Source organism: Odocoileus virginianus, chromosome 29 (genome assembly GCF_023699985.2).
Source record: "Odocoileus virginianus isolate 20LAN1187 ecotype Illinois chromosome 29, Ovbor_1.2, whole genome shotgun sequence".
In the NCBI taxonomy this organism is placed as follows: domain Eukaryota; kingdom Metazoa; phylum Chordata; class Mammalia; order Artiodactyla; family Cervidae; genus Odocoileus; species Odocoileus virginianus.
The window spans coordinates 5,208,289-5,225,983 of record NC_069702.1 but is presented as its reverse complement, the minus strand read 5'-3'; the positions used below and the strand labels follow the sequence as shown (position 1 = coordinate 5,225,983).

General features: G+C 40.9%; 1 long non-coding RNA gene across 1 annotated transcript in view; it reads left to right on the top strand.

Annotated features, from left to right (window-relative positions):
- Positions 1–14,837, top strand: part of LOC139032020 (uncharacterized) — a 36,995-nt gene extending 22,158 nt beyond the window's left edge. Inside the window, exon 3 of the long non-coding RNA XR_011484554.1 lies at positions 12,677–14,837. This is a non-coding gene — a long non-coding RNA (uncharacterized lncRNA). The remainder of the gene's footprint in view (positions 1–12,676) is intronic.
- Positions 14,838–17,695: the final 2,858 nt, after the last annotated feature.

The window sequence follows — 17,695 nt, the reverse complement described above, 5'->3', positions numbered from 1 at the left end:
TACTATGCAGTAGGTCCTTGCTATTTATCACCTCACATAGAACATTTTAAATATTAAGAAAATTAAAAGACAATAAAGAGGAAATTGGAAACCAGTAATTCTCTCACCCGGAGAAATAATCATTAACACTTTGACATATTTTTTTCCTGGGATTTTGTATGCATACGTGGATTATCTTTATATATGATTGAGATAGGGCTTCCCTGGTAGCTCAGCTGGTAAAAAATCCTCCTGCAGCGCAGGAGACCCCGGTTCAATTGCTGGGTTAGGAAGAGCCCCTGGAGAAGGACATGGCAACCCACTCCAGTATCCTTGCCTGGAGAATCTCCATGGACAGAGCAGCCCAGGGACAGACTACACACTGGCGAGCTACAGTCTATGTGGCCTCAGAGTCGGACGTGACTGAGCAACTAAGCACAGTGGGGCACAGCATAATTAAGATTATATATAAAATTTTATATCTTTTCCACATATATATGACCATTTTTGTATATCATTAATAGTAATGTATTTTCTTATTCACTCATCTTATAATATTCTAGTTTATGGGGTTATCATGATTGATTGAAACATTTTCTTATTACTGGATTTTTAGGAAATTTCCAATCACTTGCTTTTTAAATAATACTGAGATGAGTATTCACTGTAAATCTTCACCCATATAAATATGGTTTCCTTTAGGCTAGGTCCTCTGAGATACAGACACAAGACAGGATTAGAAATGCAGGAGATTTATTAGGGGAAGCGCCTGAAGGAAAATGAGGAGGGAGCTGGCAGGAGGCAGGGAAGCGCTATGCCAACGAGAGGCAGGTCTAACCCCTGCAGAGGAGAGAGGAAGGGAGGACGGTTGAGTGGAAGCGCCTTAGTGTGAAGAGCAGTTCTAAGAAAATTCCAGAAGTTCAATGGACCTTGCCTGCGAACGTGCTCAGTAGTAGTCAACTCTTTGCGACCCCACAGACTGTGTGGCCTGGAGGCTCCTCTGTGCATGGGATTCTCCAGGCAAGAATACGGGAGTGGATTGCCATTTCCTCCTCCAGGGAATCCTCCCGACCCAGCGATCAAATCCATGCCTGCATTGGTCGGTGGATTCTCTATCACTGAACCACCTGGGAAGCTCCTCAGCGGACCTAAGTGAAGCCAGAGTTAGCAGCAGAAAAGTCCCCCACCGCCTTGGGGGAGCATCCTGCCAACTCTCTCTGCGGCTCTCAGCCACTGGCTGGCCCCGCCCACGGCCGGGGCGGGGCCTGACTGGGGCCCAATGGCGGATCTCAGAGCCCCGCGGCTGGGGCTGTCAATCAGCTCTGCTCCTGGCACTCAGGGGACTGAGAGGCTGAGGGGGACGTCGTCATGGCCGCCGTGGGAGACGGTCCCGTGAACAGGATCCTACATTCTAAAGGCAAACCCAAATTCAAACTTTCTGCAGAATATTAAAAATTACTTTCCTATTTGATAAACATTCTGCAGTTATGAGTACAAAATATTTTTTATTTAAAAAAAAAAACTCCACAACCTTTCTAATTTTAGGACCATGTCTTCCTTCTCAGAGCACCCCTTCATGGCTGGGTTCTTGACACGTCTTAACAAAGTCCTTGCCATCATCTGACCGTTCTCTCCGCTTCTAGACATTTTGTTTATATTTCCAAGTTCACATTCTGAAGTTCTGCCCATCAGGACTTCAACTTATCTCTTTTGGGAGGTGGAGGCGGGGCATACCATTCAACCTGTAGTGTTGGGATACTGTAGAAAATTTTCCCAGTGAACAGGAAGAGGATAATAACATTGGTTTTAAGTAAAAGCTAAATGTTTTCCATTTAAAGTATTCTTTATTCTAAGATTTTGTTTCCCTATCCTTTCAGTATTAAAACATTTGTTTTAGTAGATGATAGAATAAATAATATAGGACTCTTTTTTTTTTTTTTCAGAAGAAAGAAATGAAATGCTGGCCAATTTTACAAACATGTTTGAAATTTTACTTATTCAAAAAAGAATGAACTCCAAAATCTGCTGCTTACATGACCTTATTAGGAAAACAAATTGCCTTGGTGTCTAAGAAAAATGTACTCTCTGTGTTTAATTTATACCTGAACATTAACTAATGTAGGAGTTTTAAAGGATTAGAGATAAAACAAATAATTATCTCATTTATTTCTTAGTAATTTTGGAAAAATCTTCCTAAAATTATTATATACAAATTTTTAGTGATAATGATGGGCTTGAGAAATCTTTACTATTTTGGGGAATCATTTTGTAACACGTAGACACAGCTTTTGAAAACTAGGTTCTAAGTTCAAATTATTTCAAGACTTGATTATCATAGTTGTCAGGACTGAAAAATTGCTTTGGAAAAGTACACATCATGCAATATGTATTTGGGAAGACATTTATGGTTATTGATAACAGATCCACAAATTCATATTTTAAATAGCATTCTTGATAATGTCATATTTGGAGTTGGGCAGATCAGCCATCTTATTATTTTTAAACACTATGTATTTATCTTGATTTGTGGATTCAATAACGTGACAGTGCAAATTCCAGGAAATATTACTAAAGCTAAACTCCTTTCCTATTTTTGGTTAAAATTAGAAAATCATGGAAGGGACCAGTGGTGGAAGACAAACTTAGTGGTAAAGGTGGGATGAGAACAGGTCATTTGCATATTTTCAAAATCTCTCTCCACCATAAGCATTTTAATTGCTGATGAAAAAAATAGCCATTTTTACAGTGGACCTGGCAGGTGTCATCCTAATCAAGGGATCACAGTTAGCATTAAGAGTAATAAGACACATTGACATCCTGTGCCACTTGATATGATGCAGTGAGACGGGCATATCACTTCTATGAAGTTCTTGCCAAAAAGTGGAAAACCTTAGACAAAGCACGAGAAAATATTAGATAGACTTAAACTGAAGGACAGTCTACAAAATGAGTGGTCACTAGTCTTTAAAGCTGAAAAGCAAAGACTGGGAACCATTAGAGATTGAAGAAGACTAAGGAGACATAACAGCTAAATTAATAGGTGATCGTGAACCGGATCTGGATATATTTAAATTATTTAGTAGTGACACTGGCGGAATTCAGATTAGGGCTATAGAATAGGTGATGGTATTTTATCAGTGTAGTTTCCTGGTTTAGATCACTGCAATATGATTCTGTAAGGTGTTAATATTAGGTGAAGCTAGGTAGAGCATATATAAGAACTCTCTGCATTATTTTTGCAACCTTTCTCTAAGTGTATATATTTTAATTAAAAAGAATAAATATAATAATAGAATTTGAATCATTACTTTCTGATACCTGGAGGAATTTTTGCCTCATCCACATAAGAGACACTGCTCTGTAAAGTCCTCAAACTGTATTTTCTGCTCCAAACTGTGCTTCTGTGCACCTATGCTTTTGTATTAGCTATTTTTACCATCAGAAACTCACTCCAAAGTATTTTAATACATCCTGGTTGTAAAGGCAACTGATGTACACAATTGTTGAACTGATTGCCATCATTACCAATCTACCTCTCCTTCTAGGTGGTTGGGTTCAATTCAGTTCAGTCGCTCAGTCTTGTCTGACTCTTTGTGACCCCATGGACTACAGCATACCAGGCTTCCCTGTTCATCACCAACTCCCAGAGTTTACTCAAACTTATGTCCATTGAGTTGGTGATGCCATCCAATCATCTCATCCTCTGTCGTCCCCTTCTCCTCCTACCTTCAATCTTTCTCAGCATCAGGGTCTTTTCAAATGAGTCAGTTCTTTGCACCAGGTGGCCAAAGTATTGGCGTCTCAGCTTCAGCATCAGTCTTTCCAATGAATATTCAGGACTGATTTCCTTTAGGATGGACTGGTTGGATCTCCTTGCAGTTCAAGGGACTCTCAAGAGTCTTCTCCAACACCACAGCTCAAAAGGATCAATGCTTTGGTGCTCAGTTTTCTTTATAGTCCAACTCTCACATCCATACATGACTAACCCTTTCACGGCATTGTGTTTTAGGATTTGAAATAGCTCAACTGGAATTCCATCACCTCCACTAGCTTTGTTCGTAGTGATGCTTCCTAAGGCCCATTTGACTTTGCATTCCAGGATGTCTGGCACTAGGTGAGTGATCATACCATCGTGATTATCTGGGTTGTGAGGATCTTTTTTGTACAGTTCTTCTGTGTATTCTTGCCACTTCTTAATATCTTCTGCTTCTGTTAGGTACATACCATTTCTGTCCTTTATTTTGCCCATCTTTGCATGAAATATTCCCTTGGTATCTCTAATTTTCTTAAACAGATCTCTAGTCTTTCCTTTTCTGTTGTTTTCCTCTGTTTCTTTGCACTGATCACTTAGGAAGGCTCTCTTATCTCTCCGTGCTATTCTTTGGAGTTCTGCATTCAAATAGGAATATCTTTCCTTCTCTCCTTTGCCTTTCACTTCTCTTCTTTTCAAACTATTTGTAAGGCCTCCTCAGAGAACCATTTTGCCTTTTTTGCATTTTTTTTTCCCTTGGGGATGGTCTTGATCACTGCCTCCTGTACAATGTCATGAACCTCCATCCATAGTTCATCAGGCACTCTGTCTATCAGATCTAATCTCTTGAATCTATTTGTCTTTTCCACTGTATAATTATAAGGGATTTGATTTAGGTCATCCTGAATAGTCTAGTGGTTTTCCCTACTTTCTTCAATTTAAGTCTGAATTTGGCAATAAGGAGTTCAAGATCTGAGCCACAGTCAGTTCCTGGTCCTGTTTTTGCTGACTGTATAGAGCTTCTCCATCTTTGGCTGGAAAGAATATAATCAATCTGATTTTGGTGTTGACCATCTGGTGATGTCCATGTGTAGAGTCTTTTCTTGTGTTGTGGAAGAGGGTGTTTGCTATGACCAGTGTGTTCTCTTGGCAAAGCTCTATTGCCTTTGCCCTGCTTCATTCTGTACTCCAAGGCCAAATTTGCCTGTTACTCCAGGTATTTCTAAACTTCCTGCTTTTGCATTCCAGTCCCCCACAATGAAAAGGACATCTTTTTTGGGTGTTAGTCCTAGAAACTCTTTTAAGTCTTCATAGAACCATTCAACTTCAGCTTCTTCAGCATTACTGGTTGGGTCATAAACTTGGATTATTATGATAAGAAATGGTTTGCCTTGGAAACGGACAGAAATCATTCTGTGGTTTTTGAGACTGCATCCAAGTACTGCATTTTGAACTCTTTTGTTGACTGTGATGGCTACTCCATTTTTTCTCTGGGATTCTTGCCCACAGTAGTAGACATGATGGTCATCTGAGTTAAATCCACCCATTCCAGTCCATTTTAGTTCACTGATTCCTAAAATGTTGATGTTCACTCTTGCCATCTCCTGTTTGACCACTTCCAATTTTCCTTGATTCATGGACCTAACTTTCCAGGTTCCTATGCAATATGGCTCTTTACAGCATTGGACTTTTCTTCTATCACCAGTCACATCCACAACTGGGTGTTGTTTTTGCTTTGGTTCTGTCTCTTCATTCTTTCTGGAGTTATTGCTCACTGATCTCCAGTAGCATATTGGGCACCTACCAACCTGGGGAGTTCATCTTTCAGTGTCCTATCATTTTGCCTTATCACAGTGTTCCTGGCGCTCTGAAGGCAAGAATACTGAAGTGGCTTGCATTCCCTTCTCCAGTGGACCATGTTTGTCAGAACTCTCCACCACGACCCACCCGTGTTGGGTGGCCCTACACGGCGTGGCTCATAATTTTCATTGAGTTAGACAAGGCTGTGGTCCATGTGATCAGATTGTTTAGTTTTCTGTGATTGTGGTTTTCATTCCATCTGTCCTCTGATGGAGAAGAATAAGAAGCTTATGGAAACTGAACTTCGTTCTAAAATGATCTCTCAGATGTATGGTGAGCCCTAATTGAACTTGCCAAAAACCCATAGATGAAGGACAGGTCCTATATGCTGATGTTTCTTTTGAAATTGAAGAAATACATTCCAAGATGTCAAGTAGTTTGTATCCTTTAGAGTAACTGACTCAGGCATGTCTGTTTCACACTAAAGGAACATTTGCTCTGGCTCTTCTCCTTTGCCACATCCCTAAATTTAGTAGCTATAAAAGTATCTTTCTTCAACAAATTCATCATGGTGCTGGAGTTGAGCTGTCTAAATTAGCATCAATGCTGAAGTCTGTGCAGAAGACTGGGCTGACTCTGTTCTTACTCAAGAGTGTTCTTTACAAGTAGGTCATTGTGATGGTTAATTTTATCTTTCAGCTTGCCTAGGAGACAGGATACCCAGATATATAATTAAACATTATTCTCTGTGTTTCTGTAAGGCTGTTTTTAATTGAGATTAACGTCTAAATTGGTGGACTTTGAATAAGGCAGATTGCCCTCTGTAATGTGGGTGAGCCCTGTCCAATCAGTTGAAGACCTCAATAGAACCAAAGGTTGGCCTAGGTGGCTCAGAGCTAAAGAATCCACTTGTCAGTGCAGGAGACATGGGTTCAGTCCCTGGGTGGGGAAAATCTACTGGAGGAGGACATGGCAACCTACTCCGGTATTCTTGCCTGGAGAATCCCATGGACAGAGGAGCCTGGTGGGCTCAGAGTCACAAAAGAGTTGGACACATCTGAAGTGACTTAGCACACATGTGTGCAGGTATGAGAGAATTCTCCAGTAGACTTGCTGCCTTTGGACGACATCTGCAACACCATCTCTTTCTGCCTGAGAGGGATCTATACCTACCTCTGTCTCCGCGTGTGTATGTGCTGCGTCGCTTCAGCTGTGTCTGACTCTTTGCAACCCTAATGACCACAGCTCACCAGGCTCCTCTGTCCATGGGATCCTCCAGGCAAGAATGCTGGAGTGGGTAGCCATGCCCTCCTCCAGGGGATCTTCCTGGCCAGGGATTGAAACTGAACGCCATGTGTCTTAGGTCTCCTACATTGGCAGGCAGGTTCTTTACCACTAGCACCACCTGGGAAGCCCATCTCTATCTCTGCATCTGTCTATAGACGTAGATGTCCCACTGGTTCTCTGCAGAACCTTGACTAATAGAGTTGTCTTATGGCTTTTTTTATCTTTTTTTGTGGTGTGCTGTGATGTATGTGGGATCCTAGGTCCCCAACCAGGGATCAAACTTGTGCCCCATGCAGTGGACGCACAGAGTCTTAGCCATGGCACCCCCAGGGAAGTCCATGCCATGTGTTCTTTATATAAATGGGTTCCCTTGTCATTTGCCTCTTGCCCACCACAGTTGTCTGGGGGAAAGGCCAGAGGGCAGTATGGTTGGGGTATTTGCAAATTTAACTATAATTACCTCACGATACTGGCACACATTTCATTGATTAACTTTGAAGCTTCTACTTTGAAAATGGAAAATACATTTCTACATGCAAGGAAATGGCTGAAATATTGACTAAAGTGCTTTAAATGTAGACTCCTCCTGGTCTACTGGTCATTTATTGGCTAAACACCCACTTAACACTAGCAACGCTTAACAAAAATAGGAAAGAAACTGTAGGTTGTCACTTACTTCTCCAATCCCGGAATGGGTATTGGTTCCTTTTTCTCTCTCAGTCACTGAGTAATTTTAATTTTGCCTTTGGTGTGTACTTACTGCAGCAGTTCATTTCCTAAGACAATTAAAGAATTTTGGCAGCCCTTTTTAGTCTCCCTGTAAATGGTAACAGCGTTTTCTTAGAATTCCCCTTTGTGTCAAGCTTCAATAAGTCAACGTGGTCAGTGACCCAGATCTCGGATCACATTCCCTTGAGAGGCTATATATATATTCTTCTGAGCTTAAAATCTTAAAGACATTTCTCTTTCACCATTAAGGTCCTCTTATCAGATTCTTTGTTTCAGCTTCAGCTACATTATGATCTAAGAGTCCCAATTATTTTGCTTGATGGGAATTTTGATGCATCAGTTTCAGTAGCTTTAAAAATAAGTTCATTGTCTACTGGAACCTAATTTGATTACTCATTTATTTTTCCCCAACATGGTTCTTATAAAGAGGTTGAGCCATACAATTTTGCTGTTTAGAGGATTCAGCTTAAGGTAACAGTCAAGTTGAATAATTACCCAAGGTCAAAGGGTTTGGGACTTCCCTGGTGGTACAGTGTTTCAGAATCCACCTACCAGTGAAGAGGAAATGATTTTGATCCCTGGCCAGGGAAGATTCCACCTGCCACTGGGCAACTAAGCCAGTGTGCTCCAACTACTGATGCTGCATGCTGCGACCACTGGGGACTGCACGCCCAGAGCCTGTGGTCGGCAGCAAGAGAAGCCACTGCAATGAGGAGCCCGTGCACCGCAATGAAGAGTAGCCCCTGCTCACTGCAACTAGCGAGAGCCTGCGTGTAGCAGTGAAGGCCCGGCGCAACCAAACGTAAATAAATAAATGCTTAAAAAAGGAAAGTCAAAGCCTGGTACCATGAAACTTTGTCTGTGTTCCTCACTCACCTCCCTTTAACTTATGCTCTGCTCACAAGCATGTGGCTGGCAACAACTTGACTCCCATTTCCCTGGTGGCTCAGACGGCAAAGAATCTGCCTCCAGTATGGAAGACCTGGGTTCGATCCCCGGGTCAGGAAGATCCCCTGGTGAAGGGAATGGCAACCCACTCCAGTGTTCTTGCCAGGAGAATCCCATGGACCGGGGAGTGTGCAGGGCTACAGTCCATGGGGTTGCAAAGTATCAGTCACGACTGAGCGACTAACACAACACTTTATTTTATTAAGGGAAGGATGCTCCAGGGCAAGCCTGCCTGGCAGACAGGGTTCTGATTGCTATCTGATCTATGGTTCCTCTGGCCTTCATGTGCCAGTCTCTCCTGAGGTGGCTGAAGATCAGCCTTTCTCATTCCATTGCCTTGGGAGCACTGATAAAATGCTCAAAGCCCAGACTTGCTGGGCCATGGGCCAGAGCCTTGGAGAAGTCACCAGAAGCCCCTCACAGGGTCCCCGCCACCTCGTGAGCTTTGCATGGCACCCCAGGCCCGCGTGGGTGCTAAGTCGCTTCAGTCATGTCCAACTTTTGTGCAATTCTACCGACTGCAACTCCCCAGGCTCCTCTGTCCATGGGAGTCTCCAGGGACGAATACTGGAGTGGGCTGCCATGCCTTCCTGCAGGGGATCAAGGGACTGAACCCACGTGTCTCATGTCGAACCCGCATTGGCAAGCGGGTTCTTTACCACCTGGGAACCCAGTACTGGGGACACACCCTTTCTCACTTGCTATTGGAAACAATCTCTGAAAGTAACCTATAAAATTCCATGTAAGATCCACCTGTTCAAAACGAGACATTTCTGGCTGCTTTCTTTTTCCAGACACAGTCTCTTCTCCTCCTGGACATTTCCGCCTCTGTAAGCAGTTCATGTTTCAGTTGAAGGTGTTCTTCAAGGGAACTGGACCGCTTGCACTGTGACTGCCCCAACTCTGCCTGCTTCCCTCTAGTGGCAGCTTCAGGAATGGCAGGTACACAAATGCAAATTATAATTCCCACCACATGGTGCCCTTGTGTAAAATCTTCCAGTCTTTCCATCACTTAGAATAAAATCTCATTATTTACCGGACTCTACAAGGATAAGCAGCATCTGGATCCTATTTACCTCAATGGCCACTTCTACTTTTTTGGTTCTCTCAATACTTCTGCCTTTATTCTGACTGTAATTTACAAACTAGCACCAGAGTACATCATGCAGAAGCTGGGCTGGATGAAGCACCAGCTGGAATCAAGATTGCTGGGAGAAATATCACCAGCCTCAGATATGCAGATGATACCACTCTAATGGCAGAAAGTGAAGAGGAACTAAAGAGCCTCTTGATGAGGGTGAAAGAGGAGAGTGAAAAAACTGACTTCAAACTCAACATTCAAAAAACAAAGATCATGTCATCTAGTCCCATCACCTCATGGTAAACAGATCGGGGAAAAATGGAAAGTGACAGACTTTATTTTCTTGGGCTCCAAAATCAGTACGGATGGTGATCACAAGCCGTGAAATTAAAAGATGCTTGCTCCTTGGAAGAAAAGCTGTAACAAACCCAGGTAGCATATTCAAAACCAGAGACATCACTTTGCCAATAAAGGCCCATATAGTCAAAGCTATGGTTTGTCCAGTAGTCATGTATGGATGTGAGAACTGGGCCATTAAGAAGACAGCATCAAAGAATTGATGCTTTCGAATTGTGGTGTTGGAGAAGACTCTTGTGAGCCCCTTGGACTGCAAGGAGATCCAACCAGTCCATCCTAAAGGAAATCAGCCCTGAATACTCATTGGAAGGACTGATGCTGAAGCTGAAGTTCCAGTACTTTGGCCACCTGATGCGAAGAGCTGACTCATTGGCAAAGACCCTGATGCTGGGAAAGATTGAAGGCAGGAGGAGAAGGGGAAGACAAAGGAATGAGATAGTCGGATGGCATCACCAACTCAATGGACGTGAGTTTGAGTAAACTCCGGGAGATAGTGGAGGACTGGGAAGGTGAGCATACTTCAGTCCATGGGGTTGCAAAGAGTCAGAAATAACTTAGTGACTGACCTACAACAATAACTACCCTTCGAGGCCTTCCCTCTAAGGGTGGCACGTAGTGCTAGTGGTAAAGACTCTGCCTGTCAATGCAGGAGATATAAGAGATGTGGGTTTGATCCCTGAGATGGGAAGATCCCCTGGAGGAGGAAATAGCAACCCACTCCAGTATTCTTGCCAGGGTTGCAAAAGAATCAGACATACCTGAGCGACTAAACACAACAAACAACAAAGCCACCCTTAGAATTTTTGTCCTGCCTGCTTTTTACTGTCCAAGGGTATCTTTCTCAGATTCTTTAAGCCCTGCTTCTTCTCATCACTCGGATCTCAGCCTAGATAAAACAACCGCAGAGAAATCTTCCCTAATTGGTTACCCAGTCTTTCTTCATCACGTGGTCATATTTTATGAAGCTGATTTTTCATGGTAGTCATTGATACTTGACATCTTCTTGTTCAGTCTTGTGTTTACCTCTTTGGCAACTTGAATGTAAGCTTCATACAAGCACAGTGATTTTTTTTTTTTTAAGCTCTGTGTTCCCAGAATTTATAGTAGTGCCTGGAACAGAGCAGAGAAAGGCTCCAGTATGCATTTATTAATGAATCAATCTTGCTACTCTCCATCCAATATCTGCAGCAGAGAATTAATCAATTGTGGTGGTTTTTTTTCCCACTGCGTATTATAGCATCAAAATGACAGTTAGCTAGAGATTCTGAGTTTACCCCACACACAGAGGTAAATTCCAGATAAAGAGCTATGAGTAAAGAAATATAGAGATGATATTTAAAGGTGAAAATTCTTATAATATGGCAATAGGAAAAAATATTACAATGGCAAAAGTATTCCAGAGTCAAAGTAAGACTCAGAAGCTGATACAGAGGGGCTTGTCAAGTCTGGCGATAAAAGGTTAAATGTTTGCATGGCACAGTAAACCAAGATAAACAGTAAGTGAAACATTTGATGACAATATTTGCAAAATAAATAATGAAGGATTAATAACCTTAAGCTGTAATTCTCACAGATCAATAAGAGAAAGAAAACAATACAGAAAATAGAGATTAGATTTTCACAAACCATTCACATCATACAGATGGCCAGTGACAATGGGGAAAGGCATTTAACCTCACTTAAAATCAAGAAAATGGAAATCAGCATAGAATTTTTTTTTATACTAGATTAGTGAAACAAAAAAGATTCAGCACTGCTGTGAATGTGGAGAAATGGTCAAAGTTATCAGATAAAAAAGAGTGAAAGTGTTAGTCGTGTCCAACTCTTTGCAACCCCATGGACTGTGGCCTGCCAGGCTCCTCTCTCCATGGGATTTCCCAGGCAGGAATATTGGAGTGGGTGACATTTCCTTCTCCAGGGGATCTTCCCGACCCAGGGATCAAATCCAGGTTTTCTTCATTGCAGGTAGATTCTTCACTATCTGAGTCACCAGGGAAGACGTCATGGAAAAGAGTATAAATGTGTATCGCCTTTTGAACGGCAATTTGTCAGTACCTACCAAAATATATACTGCATATGACAGTAATTTCATACTTATGAATTCATAATAATTGACATTTCTTTGAATGAGACTGAGATTAAGTACTTTTCATGTTAATTGCTCATCTCTATATTATCCTGTTCTGAACCTGCTAGTTTATGGCCATGACCTGTTTTGCTACCATTAGTTTGTTAGCTGAGAAAGATTTGGGGGTTCAGAGAAACACAAAAAAGGGCATAAAAATTTACCTCTTCACACACCGATTACTGAACTCGTTTACCTTTTCGCTTTCAGTACTGGGGCCAGTTGTACCGAAACAATCACATAATGACAATTGTTTCTCAGCAGTGGTCCCGTCCTAGGAGCTGGCATCCCTCATAACTTGCTAGAAAGGATGAAATGATTGTAGTCACATGTTCAAGAATTGTAATCCAGCATGGATGTTTTAGTTCAATGAGTAAATATTTATTGACGGGGCTTCCTTGGTGGCTCAGTTGGTAAAGAGTCTGCCTGCAGTGCAGGAGACCTGGGTTCAGTCCCTGGGTGGGTAAAATCCCCTGGAGAAGGGAATGGCAACCCACTCCAGTGTTCTTGCCTGGAGAATCCCCTGGACAGAGGAGCCTGGCGGGCTACAGTCCATGGGGTCACAAAGAGTCGGACACGGCTGAGTGTCTAACACTTTCACTTTCTTTACCTTTTCCAGGTAGTGCTTTACCCATCCTTCTTCAACCCTTTTGCTCTTTCTTATAAAGTGTCTGCAAGTCCTTCAGAAGCAATGGCCGAGGAACAGAGGTGAGTGACCAGGGATCGCAGAAAGGATGCCCAAGTAAGCATGCAGCGGCATCTGAGCCATCTGAGCCAGAAGGAACTTCTGTTATTAAAATTTTTCAGCTGAATCTCAAAAACTTTAAAATCCTTCGTGTATTGTTCAGTTAAAAAAATAAAAATTAACAAGATGCTATGCGTCAAATGTTTCCACTTTTGCTAAAAAGTATATATATGTATGTACTTTTATACATATTTATGCATATATATATGCATATTTATAGGCATGAATCTGACCAGAAAAAGTTCTTGGATACCCCAAATTTATTTTCTTAAACTGTGGTATTTCAGACTACTTTTATTTCTGTTTTTCTTACTTTGGTTTTCTAAATTTTCTGCTACCAGTAGAGAGTATCCCAATAATGTCAGAAATGAAAAAAAAAAAACAAAAACCCCTTATCTAGTAGTTAAAAGTGTGTTCAATTAAAAATGTTTTCTTAAAATCCTGTCAGTTCCTAAATTTATGATTTATAATTCATAATTTTTATTTTTAAAATTTATAATTTTATTTAAAGTCTCTTAGCTACTCTAAACCTTACTTTCTTCACTTGAAAAGAGCGATAATAAGTAATGCACGCGTGTATGCTAAGTCGCTTCAGTTGTGTCCAACACTTTGAGACCCCATAGACTGTAGCCGGCCAGGCTCCTCTGTCCGTGGGGTTCTCCGGGCAAGAATACTGGAGCGGGTTGCCTTTCCCTTTTCCAGGGGATCTTCCCGACCTAAGGATTGAACCCTCATTGCTTACATCTCCTACACTGGCGGTCAGTTTCTTTACCGCTAGCGCCACCTGGGAAGCCCCGGTAAGGAATAACGACTCCCATAGAGTTAGTTTGATTTCAATAGTATCAAGTAAGAAAAGCCCTGAGAACAAGCCTTCAGGCTTAGTGAACACTCTCAGTGTGAGTTCATTTCCTTTTTTTTCTGCTCCTCTTACACGGCAAATGTTAAAGTTGTATAAACATTAGAGAGTCTCTAAAAGCCGTAACAATACACCCAGGAGTTTCCAGAATAGTCCCAGTTTCAAATATTCCATCCTATTGTCAGACAGTGTTTGCTGATTTTGATTTCAGATTCATGATTTTCACTAGGCTCGTGAATTTTTGGTCATCTTATCACAATACCTAATAGTTTTGAGCACTTACTACGTCTATCCAATCTTCTGAAATGAGAAAAACTAGCTTTGAGAGCATGGCACATGGCTGTCTGAAGCTTTCAGACTCATTCACAGCCAAAGCCTCTTACACAGTTAACTGGGATGTTATCTGCCTTCCTTAAAGGATAGGCGGCCTTCGTTAATTGGAATGGTAAAACTGCTCTTCAATGAATATGTATTTTTCAATCCCAGTGATCCTAGGAATTAAATGTAAAAAGGAAAAGTCCTCAATACACTTTATAAAGTAAGTATGACATTGATACTGAAAGTTCATAAAATTATTCAAAAAGTTCAAAAAGAAAAATAAGTATTCACACTAAAAATTTTCAATGAAATATTAGCAAACAGTCCACTAAAACTATACATTAAAAACATGTGTCCATTTTTTGAGGAATGTAAAAGTGGTTTGTTATTAAGAGTTATTTTTATAAAATTCATCAAATTAAAACACGTGAGAGAAAAATCATAATTATTCCCAGAGATGCAGAAAGAACATTGCCAAAATTCATTTACAGATTTTAAAAACTGATGTATTAAGGAAAAAGAAAATGATTAAGTAAGAATTGTTAGATATTTCCTTATCATATGTAAAAATTATATTTGATTGTTGTTCAGTCGCTCAGTCATGCCTGACTCTTTATGACCCCATAGACTGTATTTCCCAAGCAAGAACACGGAAGTGGGTTACCATTTCCTTCTCCAGAGGTTCTTCCCAACCCAAGGGTCAAACCCATGTCTCCTGAATTGGGAGGCAGATTCTTTACCACTGAGCCACCAGGGGAGCAAAAATTACACACATCACCTTAAGAATAAAGCCAGAGATTTTCACCAAAATTAGCCCTCAAAATAGCACTGAAACAAGTATACTATCAAGGGTGAGACAGATCGCCAGCCCAGGCTGGATGCATGAGACAAGTGCTCAGGGCTGGTGCACTGGGAAGACTCAGAGGGATGGGATGGGGAGGGAGGCGGGAGGGGGGATCGGGATGGGGAACACATGTAAATCCATGGCTGATTCATGTCAATGTATGGCAAAAACCACGACAATATTGTAAAGTAATTAGCCTCCAACTAATAAAAATAAATGAAAAAAGATTAGCCCTCAAAAGGGTGATATCCATCATCTTCATATAAAGAAATTCATGTAATCCATTGTATGTAGCATTTGTGATGACTAATACTTCCGACAAAATGTTACATAGCAATGAATTTCACTCTTCTTATTCCTGAGGAGTGGAAGAGTCTCTGATTTTGTTGTTAAGGTCGTGTGTGCTATTTTTATATTAGTTGCATAATAAAACAGAATATTAATATAACAGAGGCATTAAGATAATATGTGAGAGTAAAGTGTTAGTCACTCAGTCCTGTCTAATTCTTTTGTGACCCCATGGACTGCAGCCCACCAGGCTCCTCTGTCCATGGAATTCTCCAGGCAAGAATACTGGGGTGAATAGCCATTCCCTTCTCTAGGAGAATGGCTTTATATAATTAATATTCATTAATATCTTAAATAAAACTCCCAAAGACCCAAAAGTAGACTTAAACGATACTGTTCTTATATAGAGAAGCTATTTTTGCCTGTCAATTTACAAAGATAATACAATTCCAATAGAAATATCAGCTGATTTTTTTTTTCCTCAAACCATGCAAGTGGATTACAAATTCCATTTGGAACTATAAACAAGCAAGAATAGCCAGAAAAACCCTGGAACTGAGGAACTCCATGGATGATAATCCTATCATAAATGAAAACATACTACCAAGCTTTGGTATATCTAAAATTGGTGAACGGACAGGTGTATCGATGAATAAAAGAGAAAACAAATAGACAAAAATTACAACTGCAAATTTAGTATGTGATACAGATATCTTCTCAAATGGGTGGAGGAGAGATCGACTTTTTGATATCACTGGATGGTCAGATGAAAAAGATAAAAATGTATCAGTTTCTTCCACCATACACCAGTATAGATTTCAGATGGATAAGATATTTAAGTGTGAAAAAATTAAAACACAAGTACTAAACAAAACCATGAGTGAATTCCACTCAATTTAGGGTTAGAAAAATGTTCTTATTATTCAAAATCCAAGAGAACTATAAATAAATGTCAAACTATAAAAAAAATAAAACATGTTTTCATGTTAAAGATGCCAAAAGCAAAGGGGAAAACAGTCAAATTGGGAAAATATTAACTCCTTGGTTGTGATGGTCTAGTTGCTAAGTCATGTCCAACTGTTGAGATTTCATGGACTGTGGCCACCAGGCTCCTCTGTCCATGGGATTTTTCCAGTCAGGAATATTGGAGTGGTTTTCCATTTCCTTCTCCAGGGGATCTTCTCGACCCTGGGAATGAACCCATGTCTACTGCACTGCAGGTGGATTCTTTACCATCTGAGCTACCAGGGAAGAATCATTAACTCCTTATAGAACAACAAATACATACTTGTAAATATTGCTAACATACATTTGTTGTTGTTGAGTTGCTCATTCACGTCTGACTCCTTGCAACCCCATGGACTGCCACATGCTAGGCTTCCCTGTCCTTCACCATCTCTCTGAGTTTGCTCAAATTCATGTGCACTGAGCTGGTGATACCATCCAACCATCTCATCTTCTGTTGTCCCCTTCTCCTCTTGCCTTCAATCCTTCCCAGCATCAGGGTCCTTTCCAATGAGTCAACTCTTTGCATTAGGTGGCCAAAGTATTGTAGCTTCAGCTCCAGCATCAGTCCTTCCAATGAATATTCAGGATTGATTTCCTTTAGGATGGACTGATTGATCTCCTTGCAGTCCAAGAGACTCTCAAGAGTCTTCTCCAACACCACAGTTCAAAAGCATCAATTCTCCAGTGCTCAATCTTCTTTACAGTACAATTCTCACATCCATACATGACTACTAGAAAAGCCATAGCTTTGACTATATGGACCTTTATCAGCAAAGTAATGTCTCTGCTTTTCAATATGCCGTCTAAGTTGGTCCTATCTTTTCTTCCAAGGAGCAAGTCTCTTTTAATTTCATGGCTGCAGTCACCATCTGCAGTGATATTAGAGCCCAAGAAAGTAAAGTCTGTCACTCTTTCCATTGTTTCCCCATCTATTTGCCATAAAGTGATGGGACTGGATGCCATGATCTTCAATTTTTGAAAGCTGTATTTTAAGCCAGCTTTTTCACTCTCCTCTTTCAGCTTCATCAAGAGATTTTTTAGTTTCTCTTCACTTTCTGCCATAAGGGTGGTGTCATCTGAGTATCTGAAGTTATGGATATTTCTCCTGGCAATCTTGACTCCAGCTTATGCTTCATCCAGCCTGGCATTTTGCATGATGTACTCTGCATGTAAGTTAAATAAGCAGAATGACAATATATAGCCTTGATGTACTGCCTTCCTAATTTTGAACCAGTCAGTTAATGTACATAGTTACAAAAAAAATTTGTAAATACCTACAATTTACAGAAAACAAGCTAGAGAATAAACAAATGACTCACATAAAAATAAATATAAATGACTTGCTCATGTTGCTGTTCAGTCGCTAAGTCACATCCGATTCTTTGTGACCCAATGAATTGCAGCATGCCAGGCTCCTCTGTCCTCCTCTATCTCCTGGAGTTTGCTTAAATTCATGTCCATTGGGTTGGTGATGCTATCTAATTATCTCATCCTCTGCCATCCCCTTCCCTTCCTGCCTTCAGTCTTTCCCAGAATCAGAATGTTTTCCAGTGAGTTGGCTCTTCACATCAGGTGATCC